This window comes from Zeugodacus cucurbitae, chromosome 6, assembly GCF_028554725.1.
Source record: "Zeugodacus cucurbitae isolate PBARC_wt_2022May chromosome 6, idZeuCucr1.2, whole genome shotgun sequence".
NCBI classification, from domain to species: Eukaryota; Metazoa; Arthropoda; class Insecta; order Diptera; family Tephritidae; genus Zeugodacus; species Zeugodacus cucurbitae.
Genome location: NC_071671.1, coordinates 41,741,969 through 41,755,032, shown reverse-complemented (window position 1 = coordinate 41,755,032; position 13,064 = coordinate 41,741,969).

Below are 13,064 nucleotides of genomic sequence, written 5' to 3'. Positions count from 1 at the left end.
AAGTTTTTAAATTCACCATCTGTAATTTTAAAACGAGGTGGACAGTATATAGCAGTTAGATTTAAATCACAACCCCGATTTTTGATGAGTTTCTGATATTAGCATTACATCTATATTTTTGTTGGTTAACACCGTTAGCATTCCATATACATATATTTAGTACGCTCATTTTTTACTTAATAAAGTTTGCAGCATTTGGTTTTGCGATTTTATTAAATCTTGTATCATATTTTGCATAGTAGACATAAATTGCGTCATACATTGCGTAAGATTTATAATCATGGTTTCAATACCACCGTTTGGGCTACTTGAATAAAGAATTTTAGTGATTACTATTCTACCAATTGAATAAGGTTTTTAGGAACATAAACTGTACTTTGAGTCAATGCTTTGTTTTTGAAATCTTAAACCTCTAAACGGATATAAGAATTTTCGGCAGTTTTTCCACCTATGGTATTGCTATTTTGTTTTTCTCCGAAGAGTACAATTAAGCCCTGCAGTAATATACATATACCTCTGAAATTATATAAAACTTTGGGAACTTCCGAATTCGAAGTTCATCGTCGGAAGAAAAGCAAACATTACAGACTATAATCATCGACCCATTGCACAGCGCGAGAAATGGCCAATTTAGCGGCGATTTAGCGAAATTTTAAATTTTCGAATTCCATCAAAAAAAATTTTTTTTTCAAGAATTAACAAATCAATGGATTATGAGCATTTATACTTAACGTATGTTGCCCTAAAATAGCTATTTATCAACGTAAACACAAAGCTATTTCAGAGTGCGCAACTAAGCCTCAAACAAAAAAAAAATTATATCTGTCATTGATAAAACCTCATACGAAATGGTAGCAGCGCGCGTCCTTACAGGTCTGGAAAAGGAAATGCTTCGCAATTTGTTTCAATGTCGAGCTCAGAATCTGCAACAGTTCCAAAAATTTAGATCAACACATGATGGGGCGACTTCGACAGGTTCAGGGAACACAAACTGTGGTAATAATGTGGTTTTATCAGCAGGCAATTTTGGCTTCTGTAATAATTGGTGTACATGTGGAGTTAATTAAAAGATTTAACTCAATTTTGTTCACAAATGTCTATTAGATATGAAGTAAATGTAGAGGCTTATTAATGTTATAAAACAAACAAAGAATTACATATAATAATTGTTACTTTCTTATATTTTTCATAAGTATGTATATAAAAAAATAAAGCAAAACATTTAAGGAAAACAAAAAAAAATCGAAATTAGTTGAATAATAATTAACTTTATAACTAAAAAAATTTAAAAATATAACACCTAAAATTTGCTATTTTATTCGGAGTTATTAGCAAAGCGACGCCAGATTGGCCATTGCAGTGAATTTATCAATCTCACCACCGCATTTTAAATATATATTCACACATATGTACTATATGTAAACGAACGATCTGAACCACATATAATAAACCTCCCTAACTATTCCTTAATCCACATACTGTGTTAGAAATAGATCTCCGAAGCACTTAATTGAATTCACCTGCCATTGCTGGCGCCCCAGAAATAAGCAAAACAACAATAACACAAACACATGCACACAATTCAAGCATCAAATGCCACTCACATTCCAACCGCCGGAGCGTATGAGTAAAATTTGCAATTTCAAATCGATTGCAATTCAGACAACAACATATCATGCAATAACAGCATATTGCAGCGCTTTACTCAATCAAATCGAGCAACAGAAAGTACCCGGCGCTTGATCACAGCTTTTTCCTCAACAAGGATAGAAGAAGAAGCAGCCGCGCGTCAAAGGTCAAAGCAATATTTTGCATACTCTTCACTAACGAATGAATAAGTTTTCAATGCATTTCTCTCTCAGCCCTTTCTAGTTTCGCTTTCACTTTCTGGTTCTCGCATTCACACACACACGCACACGTTAATCTGCGGCAACAACAACAACGATTGCAAAGCGATTATGGCCTTTGGCATTTCAACTCTAGTTGGTTATCAAGCCAAACATTTTTGTTGTAGTTGCATTTTATTATGCAACTCAGCTGTGACATTTGTCGGATTGTTAATATTTGCACTTACCATTGAGATGGAAGGAAAACAAGTATTATTTTCTATGAATTTATTCCATTTGCATTTGAATGTGTGTGTGTATATGTACATAAGTAAATGTAAGGCTTTATGTATTTAAGTGTATTATGTGCTTCAGCCACTAGACTTTGAGTGCCTAAATCAGTGTGACGTGTTCGATGTTTGCCACTGGGGAGTATTTATACACCAAAAAACAAATATGGTAACGAAAGCGTTTGCACGCAAACGTAAGTAAAACACACACACGTACAGCATACTTATACACATTCTGAGAACTTCGAATATTTTGCTTACACACAGCAGAGCGCCAAGCACTGTTGCTTTACTAACAGTAATATAGAAATGTTTGGTTGAGTGTTGCAAATTTTTATTTTGCGAAAATTGCAACTTTTTCCTAACTCTTCCACATAGGGAATTCGATAGTGCAAGCTTAGTGTTTTAATTGGTGAAAAAATACGTGGTGGCCATATTTCTTTACACAAGAGACTTTTCTGCATCGCATAATTAACAAATAGGAAAAAACACAAATTCAAATCACAACGGAAGAGCAATTAATAGTGCCTCCATGCCCGTTTATCTGTCTGATCGTGAAGACATTTGTTATATAAGAAATTTTCGAGATTCTATGCTGTTCAGACTTACAAAAAGTATGAAATTATCAATAACTGTGACCAGATATATCTACGCCTTCCTTTTTCCATTTACGTGATTTTGAGTTAATATTTTTTTTTTAAGGTTAGAGCTTCTATGTGCATAAATGCCTTCACAAATATAAAACATCAAAGCATGTGATGATTAAGGCATAGTTATGTATATATAGCACTGAGCATAGAGAACATTTGAAATCAACACATAATTTGTACTCAGATGTACTCTTAAAATTATATTGGAGTTACCATAATAACAATTTGGATGTCGAAAAATATGAAGGAAACAACTTCTTTAATAGAAAATGCAGCTAAAATTAAAAACGGGTGCACATAGTCAAGACGAAGCAAGAAAAAATTTCAATATTTACATATGCATTTCATAAAGACAAACTAATCTGCCGGTAAACTTGAACCAACCAACAGTACTGAACTTCTTCTTCTTGACTGGCGTAGACACCGCTTACGCAGTTATAGCCGAGTCCAAAACAGCGCGCCACGTATCCCTCCTTCTGGCAGTCTGGCGCCAATTGGTTATTCCAAGCGAAGCCAGGTCCCTCTCCACCTGGTCCTTCCATCGGAGTGGAGGTCTCCCTCTTCCTCGGCTTCCACCAGCGGGTACTGCATCGAATACTTTCAGAGCAGGAGCACTTTCATCTATTCGAACAACATGACCTAGCCAGCGTAGCCGCTGTTTTTTTATTCGCTGGACTATGTCTATGTCGTCGAATAACACATACAGCTCATCATTCCATCTTCTGCGGTATTCGCCGTTGCTAATGTTTAAGGGCATGCTTTCTCTCGAAAACTCCTAGTGCCGTCTCATCGGATGTTGACATCGTCCACGCTTCTGCACCGTAAAGTAGGACGGGAATGATGAGAGACTTGCAGAGTTTGGTTTTTGTTCACCGAGAGAGGACTTAACTTTTCAATTGCCTACTTAGTCCAGAGTAGCACCTATTGGCAAGAGTGATTCTGCGTTGGATTTCCAGACTGACATTGTTATTGCTGTTAATGCCAGGTAGACGAAATTATCTACAACTTCAAAGTTATGACTGTCAACAGTGACGTGGGAGCCAAGACGCGAATGAGCTGGCTGTTTGTTTGATGACAGGAGATATTTCGTCTTGTCCTCGTTCACCACCAGACCCATACGCTTCGCTTCCTTATCCAGTCTGGAAAAAGCAGAACTAACGGCGCGGGTGTTGTTTCCAATGATATCGATATCATCGGCGTACGCCAGTAGCTGTACACTCTTATAGAAGATTGTACCTTCTCTATTTAGCTCTGCAGCTCGTATTATTTTCTCCAGCATCAGGTTAAGGAAATCACACGAGAGTGAGTCACCTTGTCTGAAACCTCGTCTGGTATCGAACGGCTCGGAGAGGTCCTTCCCGATCCTGACGGAGCTTTTGGTGTTGCTCAACGTCAGCTTATACAGCCGTATTAGTTTTGCGGGGATACCAAATTCAGACATCGCGGCATAGAGGCAGCTCCTTTTCGTGCTGTCGAAAGCAGCTTTTAAGTCGACAAAGAGATGGTGTGTGTCGATCCTATTTTCACGGGTCTTTTCCAAAATTTGGCGCATGGTGAATATCTGGTCTGTTGTTGATTTTCCAGGTCTAAAGCCACACTGATAAGGTCCAATCAGTTTGTTGACGGTGGGCTTTAGTCTTTCACACAGTACGCTCGATAGAACCTTGTATGCGATATTTAGGAGGCTGATCCCACGGTAATTGGCGCAAATTGTGGGGTCTCCATTTTTGTGTATTGGGCAGAGTACACTTGCTTTCATGCTTTCTTCCGACTATGTTCTGCAAAGAAGCTGATGCAAGCGCCTTATCAGCTCTTCGCCGCCGTATTTGAATAGCTCGGCCGGTAATCCATCGGCCCCCGCCGCCTTATTGTTCTTCAAGCGGGTAATTGCTATTCGAATTTCTTCACGGTCGGGCAATGGAACATCTGCTCCATCGTCGTCGATTGGGGAATCGGATTCGCCATCTCCTGGTGTTGTACTTTCACTGCCATTCAGCAGGCTGGAGAAGTGTTCCCTCCACAAACTCAGTATACTCTGGTCATCAATAACTAGATCACCTCTGGGGGTCCTACAGGAGTGTGCTCCGGTCTTGAAACCTTCAGTTAGTCGCCGGATCTTTTCGTAAAATTTTCGAGCATTACCCCTGTCGGCCAGCTCTTCAAGCTCTTCATACTCACGCATTTCGGCCTCTTTCTTTTTTTGTCTGCAAATGCGTCTCGCTTCCCTCTTCAGCTCTCGGTATCTTTCCCATCCCGCTCGTGTTGCGGTCGATCGCAACATTGCGAGGTAGGCAGTCTGTTTTCTCTCCACTGCGAGACGACAATCCTCATCATACCAGCTGTTTTTTTTTTTACTTTTCCGAAAACCAATGGTTTCGGTACGGTTTTCAGCTGTACGTAAGGAGTTTGATATGCCGTCCCACAGCTCCCTTATACCGAGATGCTAATGAGTGCTCTCAGAGAGCAGGAGTGTAAGTCGAGTAGAAAATCGTTCGGCTGTCGGTTGTGATTGCAGCTTCTCGATGTCGAACCTTCCTTGTGTTTGTTGACGTGTGCGCTTTTCTACACAGAGGCGGGTGCGTATCTTAGCTGCTACAAGATAGTGGTCCGAGTCGATATTGGGTCCACGAAGCGTACGCATATCAAAAACACTGGATACATGTCGTCCATCTATCACAACATGATCGATCTGATTGCGAGTGATTCGATCCGGGGAGAGCCAAGTAGCTTGATGGATTTTCTTATGCTGGAATCTAATACTACAGACGACCATATTTCTTTCTTTCTTCTTTGGTCACATCGTCCTTCTCTTCCGTTGGGGCGTGGGCGCAAATCAGCGATATGTTGAAGAACCTCGCTTTGATGCGGATTGTGGCTAGACGTTCATCCACCGGGGTGAATGCCAGGACTCGACGACGGAGTCTCTCTCCCACCACGAATCCCACATTGGATTTGCGCTCCTTTATATGGCCGCTGTAGTAGATGTCACAAGGACCCATCTTCTTACGTCCTTGTCCCGTTCATCGCATTTCTTGGATTGCGGTGATGTCAGCCTTTACTCTTACGAGGACATCAACCAGCTGGGCAGAGGCACCTTCCCAATTAAGGGTCCGGACATTCCAGGTGCATGCCCTTAATTAGTAGTCCTTTAAACGTTTGCAGTGGTCGTCATCGAAATTTGGGTCTCTCATCCGAGGCTGTTTTGCCTTTTTCATTGGGGGGTGTTTTTATGTGGTGGGTCGCTAACCCTACGCACAACCGCATAGGCGGGTTTCGCCTTCTCACTTAAGCTGGCCTCCAAACGGATGTCTGTTGGCTACCCAGAGGATACTTGGTCTAAGACCGGAAGTCGTGAGTTGCTTGAGCCACATGTAAAAGAATCGTTCCTGGCCACTCTCAAGTGAATGACAGTCAGAAACTTTCCTCACTTACGTGAACTTCTACATATGACTCCATCCTCCAACAGTACTGAACTATTTGAGTTTAAATTTTTATGAGGTCGGCCCAATATTAAAGTAGTGATTTAATAAGGTTGCCAAAGTGTACAGTTAACATTTAAAGGCATGTGTGGTAGACAGCAATTACGCTGTAGGTGCTAAACTTTTTTACTGACATACGAGGGTAATTCTCTTGCTCTTCCAAAATCCTTGCACGGAGGGGTTTTCTCCTACAATTGCATATTTTGTTGTAGTATTTTTGCATTTCGGGCAATCATGCAACAGCAAGAAAATCCCCTAAGGTGTTTCCTAAATGTTTCGATAAACAGAATTCAGGATTTGTAAGTACTCGGTTTAACGAACAACATGAAAAAGGCATATGTAGAAAGAGTTAAAAATCAAATCAAATTGTGGTAAAAGCAGAATTAAACAAGTAAGGAAGGGCTAAGTTCGGGTGTAGCCGAACATTTTATACTCTCGCAATTTATTTATTTAACTTTATTTATATTATATATATATTGTATAAAGTCCATTGAAAGTTGGAAACCATAATATTAGGTTAGAAGCACCGAGGTCCTCGTGTTCGATATATGGGGCCTTAAAAACCTACGGTCCGATTTCGGCGATTTTTAGAATGGGGCTGCCACACTATTAACATAGTATTTGTGCAAAGTTCTGTTCCGAAATATTCACTAGTGCTTACTTTATATATTGTAAAGTACACGATTCAGATCGACTTCAAAGTTCTTGTATATGGGAAGTACACGTGGTTGTGAACCGCTTTGGACTATTTTCACAACATATCATTGGGAAGCTAGGAAGATATGATAAACCGAATTTCATTGAAATTAGACGAGTAGTTTCGGAGATATGGTTTTTGACCCATAAGTAGGCGGAACCACGTCCATTTAAAATTTTGTATACCATGCAGTTCTTCTGTACTATCTTTATCATGAAATTTAAAGTTTCTGGTGGTTTTCTTTACTGAATTAAAGCATTTTTAGTAGTTTTCAACATAACCTTTGTATGGGAGGTGGGTGTGGTTATAATACGACTTCCTTCATTTTTGGACTGTGTAAGGATTCTAGGAAGTTTGGTTGAAAATTTCCTAGATATAACTTTAGTGGTTTACGAGATATGTACAAAAAACATAGTAGGGGGCGAGACCACGCCAACTCCCCTAAAAAAATTACATCCACATATACCCCTTCATAGTGCGATCCTTCATACTAAATATTCAATAGCATAGTTTATGGCTTAGTTATAGTTCTTTATATGAGCTATATATGAGAAGTATGTATGAGTGTCGGACTATATTAAAAACATTTCGTAGTGGTAAATTTACTCTGTAGAGGTCTAGGGTGAAAAATCTCCAAGGAAGGAGTGACTGCCCTTTTATGCAGCAATTTAAGGGGGGAACCTGCTTTAGAGGCTTCAAAAAATCTATATTTTCAAGGATTTTTTGGTAAGGAAAGAAATGTCTGATTAAAATGAAACTTTTAGGATTTATTCTTATATATTTGAAGAGTCTTCTCAAATTTTTTTATTATTATACATTAGATATTCTGCATGTTTGTAGAAATTTACGGAGGCGCCTCGAGTGTGCAATTTCTATGTGGCGGGAAAGATGCAGGTCGCAATTTTTATCTGAAATAAAAAAACAAAAGAAATTTTTAATTTTCAATAGTGTAATTCCTAAGAAGAAAAAAATTCAACGAAAAATTGTGAAAAATTCAACAATTTTTCGCAGGTTAAAAAAATGCATTAAAAAAAAATTAGTTTAAATCGTTTAAAAACTGGATTAATATTAACATTTTTAAGGTATTTTAGGTTCACCTAGAAGAGAATTTAATTCCAAATACAACGCATTTTGATTCGTTTCGATAGGACGTTTACTTTTTTTCCTATCTTGCCCGCCAATATGAAAAAATCATAAAAATGGAAATCCGAGAAATCGCGTGTCAAAGTTTTCGTTCACAAAAAATCGTAAAAAAAAATTGATTTTTTGAAGCCTCTAAAGCAGGCTCCCCTCTCAAGAGGCACAAAGAAAAAGAGCAGCAAAGAAAAACAATAACGATTTTGCAAAAGTTAATGTATTGATTAAACTTCAGGAAGGAGTCATCAAATATAATATTCGTTTTCCAACGAAGCGAATGACGCTTAATCAAGTTTTTAAAAAACTATAGAAATTTACTAGTATTACTAACAAAAAAAAATATTTTGGTCTAGTATAACGTGAAATTTCTTTTGCTTCTTTTAAGGCATCAATTTAATTACTCTGTTATGGTTTTTCTTTTTTGACAACTCATTTAATAAAACAATTTATTTAACTGCATTTTACGGATATTTAACTCATTTTTATTGAAAAACGTACATCTCATGAGTACTCGAATTAACGAAAAGGTCTGACTATTAATGTTTTCGTTATTTCGGAAAACTATTGTATAAAGAAAGGTGTTTTAAGAAAATTTATATATTTTATTTATAGAATTAAAATTTATTTATAGAATTATTTTCTTTTTACTTCTGTCCTTTTAAAGATCCATTCTCCTTCACGGATAGTTTACTATAAGCAGTGTGAGTATATGCACACGCTGATGCTCGAAATAACAAAAAAGAAACAGTCGTAATATTTATCCGCCGCAATTTCAATAACACACATAAAAAACAGTTAAAATATATAAAGTATTTGTTTGTGTGTGTTTGACTTGTAAAACCAACAAAAGTCTATCGGACGCACCAGGCCTCAGCATTCGCCTTCGCTTGAACGAATATAAAAGAAAAGCCAAAAATGACCGGCCATTTAGCTGGGCTTAGCCGCTTGGTGACACATAACAAATCCTTTAAATGCACACAAACATCTACGAAAATACATATATGTGTATGTATAGGAATAATCAGTGTATGTGCGGCGACCATAAAACCAAACACGGTTGCTCAGCAAACGGAGTGATACCCAAGATAGAAGAGAGACGTTGTTTTTGTTCGTCGATTGTTGTTTAACGCCTTCAGCGTAACTCTTTCTTTCGATACCTCTTGTTTGCTTCCAACAAAAAATGCGAACCTTTCTCGCCTTCTTTCTAGATATCCTTGAACTAGTGTCGACGATATTTGGCGGCTTTTCGTTGTGCTCCATTTATTATTTATTTAATCTATTGGAATGCATCTTGCACCATATATTTACAAAGTATTATTTTATTATGCACACGACTAGCTAATAATATATACATACATATAATACCATCGTCCAGCAAGTGTATGCCCAAATATGCTCCGACATTTCTGGTCGGCAGACAAACAAGCATACTGCTAATCTAAATTCTCGCTGACTCTCGGTTTGCTGTGAAATGTTTTTTTGCGGTTTTTACAACCGCAACTGAACCATTCATTGCCTTTATGACGTACAACAATTTCCGTTTCCTTTAGCAATTTCATGCAGTTTTGACACTCCTGTTCGTTGCGCTTGAACACGATTTTGCAGTTAACTAACGATTACGCAGCACACAGCACACACACTCACACGCATATCAAAGCCGAATACTAATTTATTTGCAGCTGCTAATGTTGGCTTACTTCGATTTTTTACTCCAATTCTAACGGTTTGATCTTGTCGGTTTATTGTGGGTAAGCACAGTCCATTTCTATTGGACAGTTTATTTGTTATAGTTCCTATAGATGCTATGTATATATGTATATCTGAATTCGGTACCTATATGTAACTTGAATTTCCTATCTGCGTTCTCAGTCCTTGACCAAAAAATATAAAAAACGCCTGCCACCGAATAAATTTGATTCGTAATGCAAACCATGAAGAAACTTTAGTCTTACGCGGTATTCAATCGTGTTCCATAATTTTTAATCAAAGAATTGCTCGGCAGGTATCTAGCGTCCGAATGTCGAAAAGCTTTAACCTTAACTTTAACTATTGGAAATGGACTATCTCGTTTAGCTGTGACACGCTAGTTATCTCAAATACCAACAAGTCAAATACGGCTAGCTGCCTCTGGACAGTAAAGCGCAGGCGTAAGTCAATCAAATTGTACCAGGAATAAATGTCGGTCTTTACCAACTCTTTTCGAGACAACTGTCTAAGTGAGTGAAGAAACTTTTTCATGAGATGATAGTTTTCATAGAGAGTGTAAAAAAAAATTTACTGTATACCTTTAAAGTATAAGAACGCCTGTTAGAGTGGTCTTGCACCGAAAATTATTAAATTGGTTCATAAGGCCTGAAAGAGATAAATTTGTATTCATTATTTTTTATTATTTCATGTCTAAAATATCAAAGTTACACCTCAATTCCTAAACTAAATTCTAAATTTATAAATTTAGATAGAGTTGTATTGGGAAAGAATCCTACCTTAGATTTGAACAACCTATGGTCCACATTGATGGAAGGCATGAATCATGATGACACTACTCATATATTCTCACGGTCCAACGGCGATCAAACCCTTTGGTCAGTTATTGGTAAGCATGTACGCTAAAGTCCATTATTTATATAGCTTTAAAAAATAAATATAAATAAAGCGGTCGTAAATCGTATGCAACCGGTGCTAAAAACAATTTAACACAAATTAAAAATTTTATGGATTCGTTATGATTTGTTACACTTTCAACCGAAGTCGCTGTTTTTATTGCGTTTTTATTTTAATGTAAATACAACAGCAACAACAAATTTAAAATGCCATAAATTACTTTTCATAAAACTATGCTATTCACCAGCGAATGCATTTAATGGGTTTCAGAGATTTCCATTTAACGGCGAGTTTTGCCGCAATTTGAACGAAAAAGAGAAAAGGAAAGTAAAAAAGGTAGAAAACCTGTACTCTAACAACTCGCTGGACTCTTTAATCAATTTAAAAAAGGTCGCACAATATAATACAGAAGCCAAGTGGGAGGGAATAATAGGTGCAGGATGAGCAAGTAGGTCCAAGCCTCAGGCTACGCAAAATTTTCGAATATTAAACAATCAAATTTGTTCATATTCACGTTCTACCGTTCTAAGAATTGGCTTTGTGTAACTTATTACGTTTTTTTTTTGTCATACTTCATGGTTTCCTCTTTCCCTTTGTGGATACTGCCATGTCAGCCAACAAAAGACACATTCTACTTGATGCGGTTTTAGCGCACACAGCGACTATTTCACCTAACCAAATTCAATTTGCAACTCAAAATATGAATTTAATTCAATTCGGTGACTTGATCAACCCGTAGTACACAATTTATCTAACAAAAGTAAAGAAAATTAATTTAAATTTAAATAGTTTATTCAGAATTCAATTTTGAAGTAGCAAAAAATGCATTTGTGTAAATATTAAGTTGTTTGCATCGAGCTAGATAAACAATATTATTTTTTATGTACTTCAATTACGTAACAGCTCTACACTAAAAAGTAGTTTAAGTTAATTGAATTGATTGACAGGTTGGGCACAAATGAAGTAGTACGAGAATAAAATAAAGAGGGACTGGCATAAAAGAGTGAATCATTATTTCGTTATTAAACGCAAAATTTAAAACTTTACAACCTATCAAATTTCCTTAGAATAGTGTTTTTGAAATGTTATTACTACATTTTCATATCTTCTTTTGAGTCCAATTTTTATCAAAAAACCTTCGATAACTGCAGCCGATGATTCATTGGAGATGAGTTCGGCACCCCTTTCAATTGATGATTAAACTTATTGAGTTCTCGTGTAAATTTCATAGCGATATTTTCAGAAATAAATAATTGTCAAACTTGTTCAGTTTGATGTTAATTTATAACCTTATTTAATTTATTCATTTAATTAAACAGGTGGAAAAGGAGGTGCAATCGCAATTTTAAAATTCTAACAATTCCTGCGTCGTACCCTATACCATAGCGCTTCCTAAATGGATCAAGCTTTTACATAACATTCTCCACGGTTTTATATTACTTAATTTCAGGGAAATCGATCTAAATGAATTCAGATCTCTCCGAAATAAATACTAAAACAAGTTTCCCTCATCAAATAGGCCCTCAAAGTAGGCCCTTCTCTAACCACAGCCAACACGCTTGTCCAAATTAATATTTGCAATTTAGTATTTTCCATTCCATTTAAACTTCAAAAGGCATTAAATTCACTAAAATTTACACACACTTATGTATATTTATGTATGTTTGTCTATATCTGGTATATGGTATATGGCATGTGGGTATTTACGGTATTTACAACGTGAGTGTTTGCATATGACATTTGCTTTCAATAAGCTGCCACCTGACCTTTCATCAATTTTGCACAGCGCTCCGACCAAATATCGAATTCCTTTTAAACAGCTCTCGAAATGCTGAACTTTTCAGCTGTCGATTGCAGACACATGGAGTTGAACAAAACACAAATACTCATACTCAAACAATTTACTAATGGAACATATGTATGTACATAGTAAAGCACATGGGCGAACCTGTGTTTTAGCAAAACTAAATGTGAGAGTAACTTTTTTTAGGTTTCTATATTGACTATTTTTTTACGAAACATGAGTATTTCATATCAGCAAGCGTAATTTGATTCGTTACTTGCCATTACTAATTACTAGTCATAAGATAATTAAGATCTGCAACATATGGATGAAACACAACCAAAATTATTTTGGTTTTCTGATAAAGAAAACAACATCAGACGATCACTTTTTGCACTAGAAAGTTAAATAATTCCTCAATATTACTTAATACTCAAGCTACACATATATCACAGAGAAGACAAAGTGTCACTATTGCCAAGAGTAATGAAGAGTTTATGGGGCGTTATAAACATTAATTCAACTTACCGTTATTTAATGCCGCTGCTTGCTCGTTTTTGGGCGTAAGAGCCACTCAATGATTCTAAAACCTTCCTTTAGA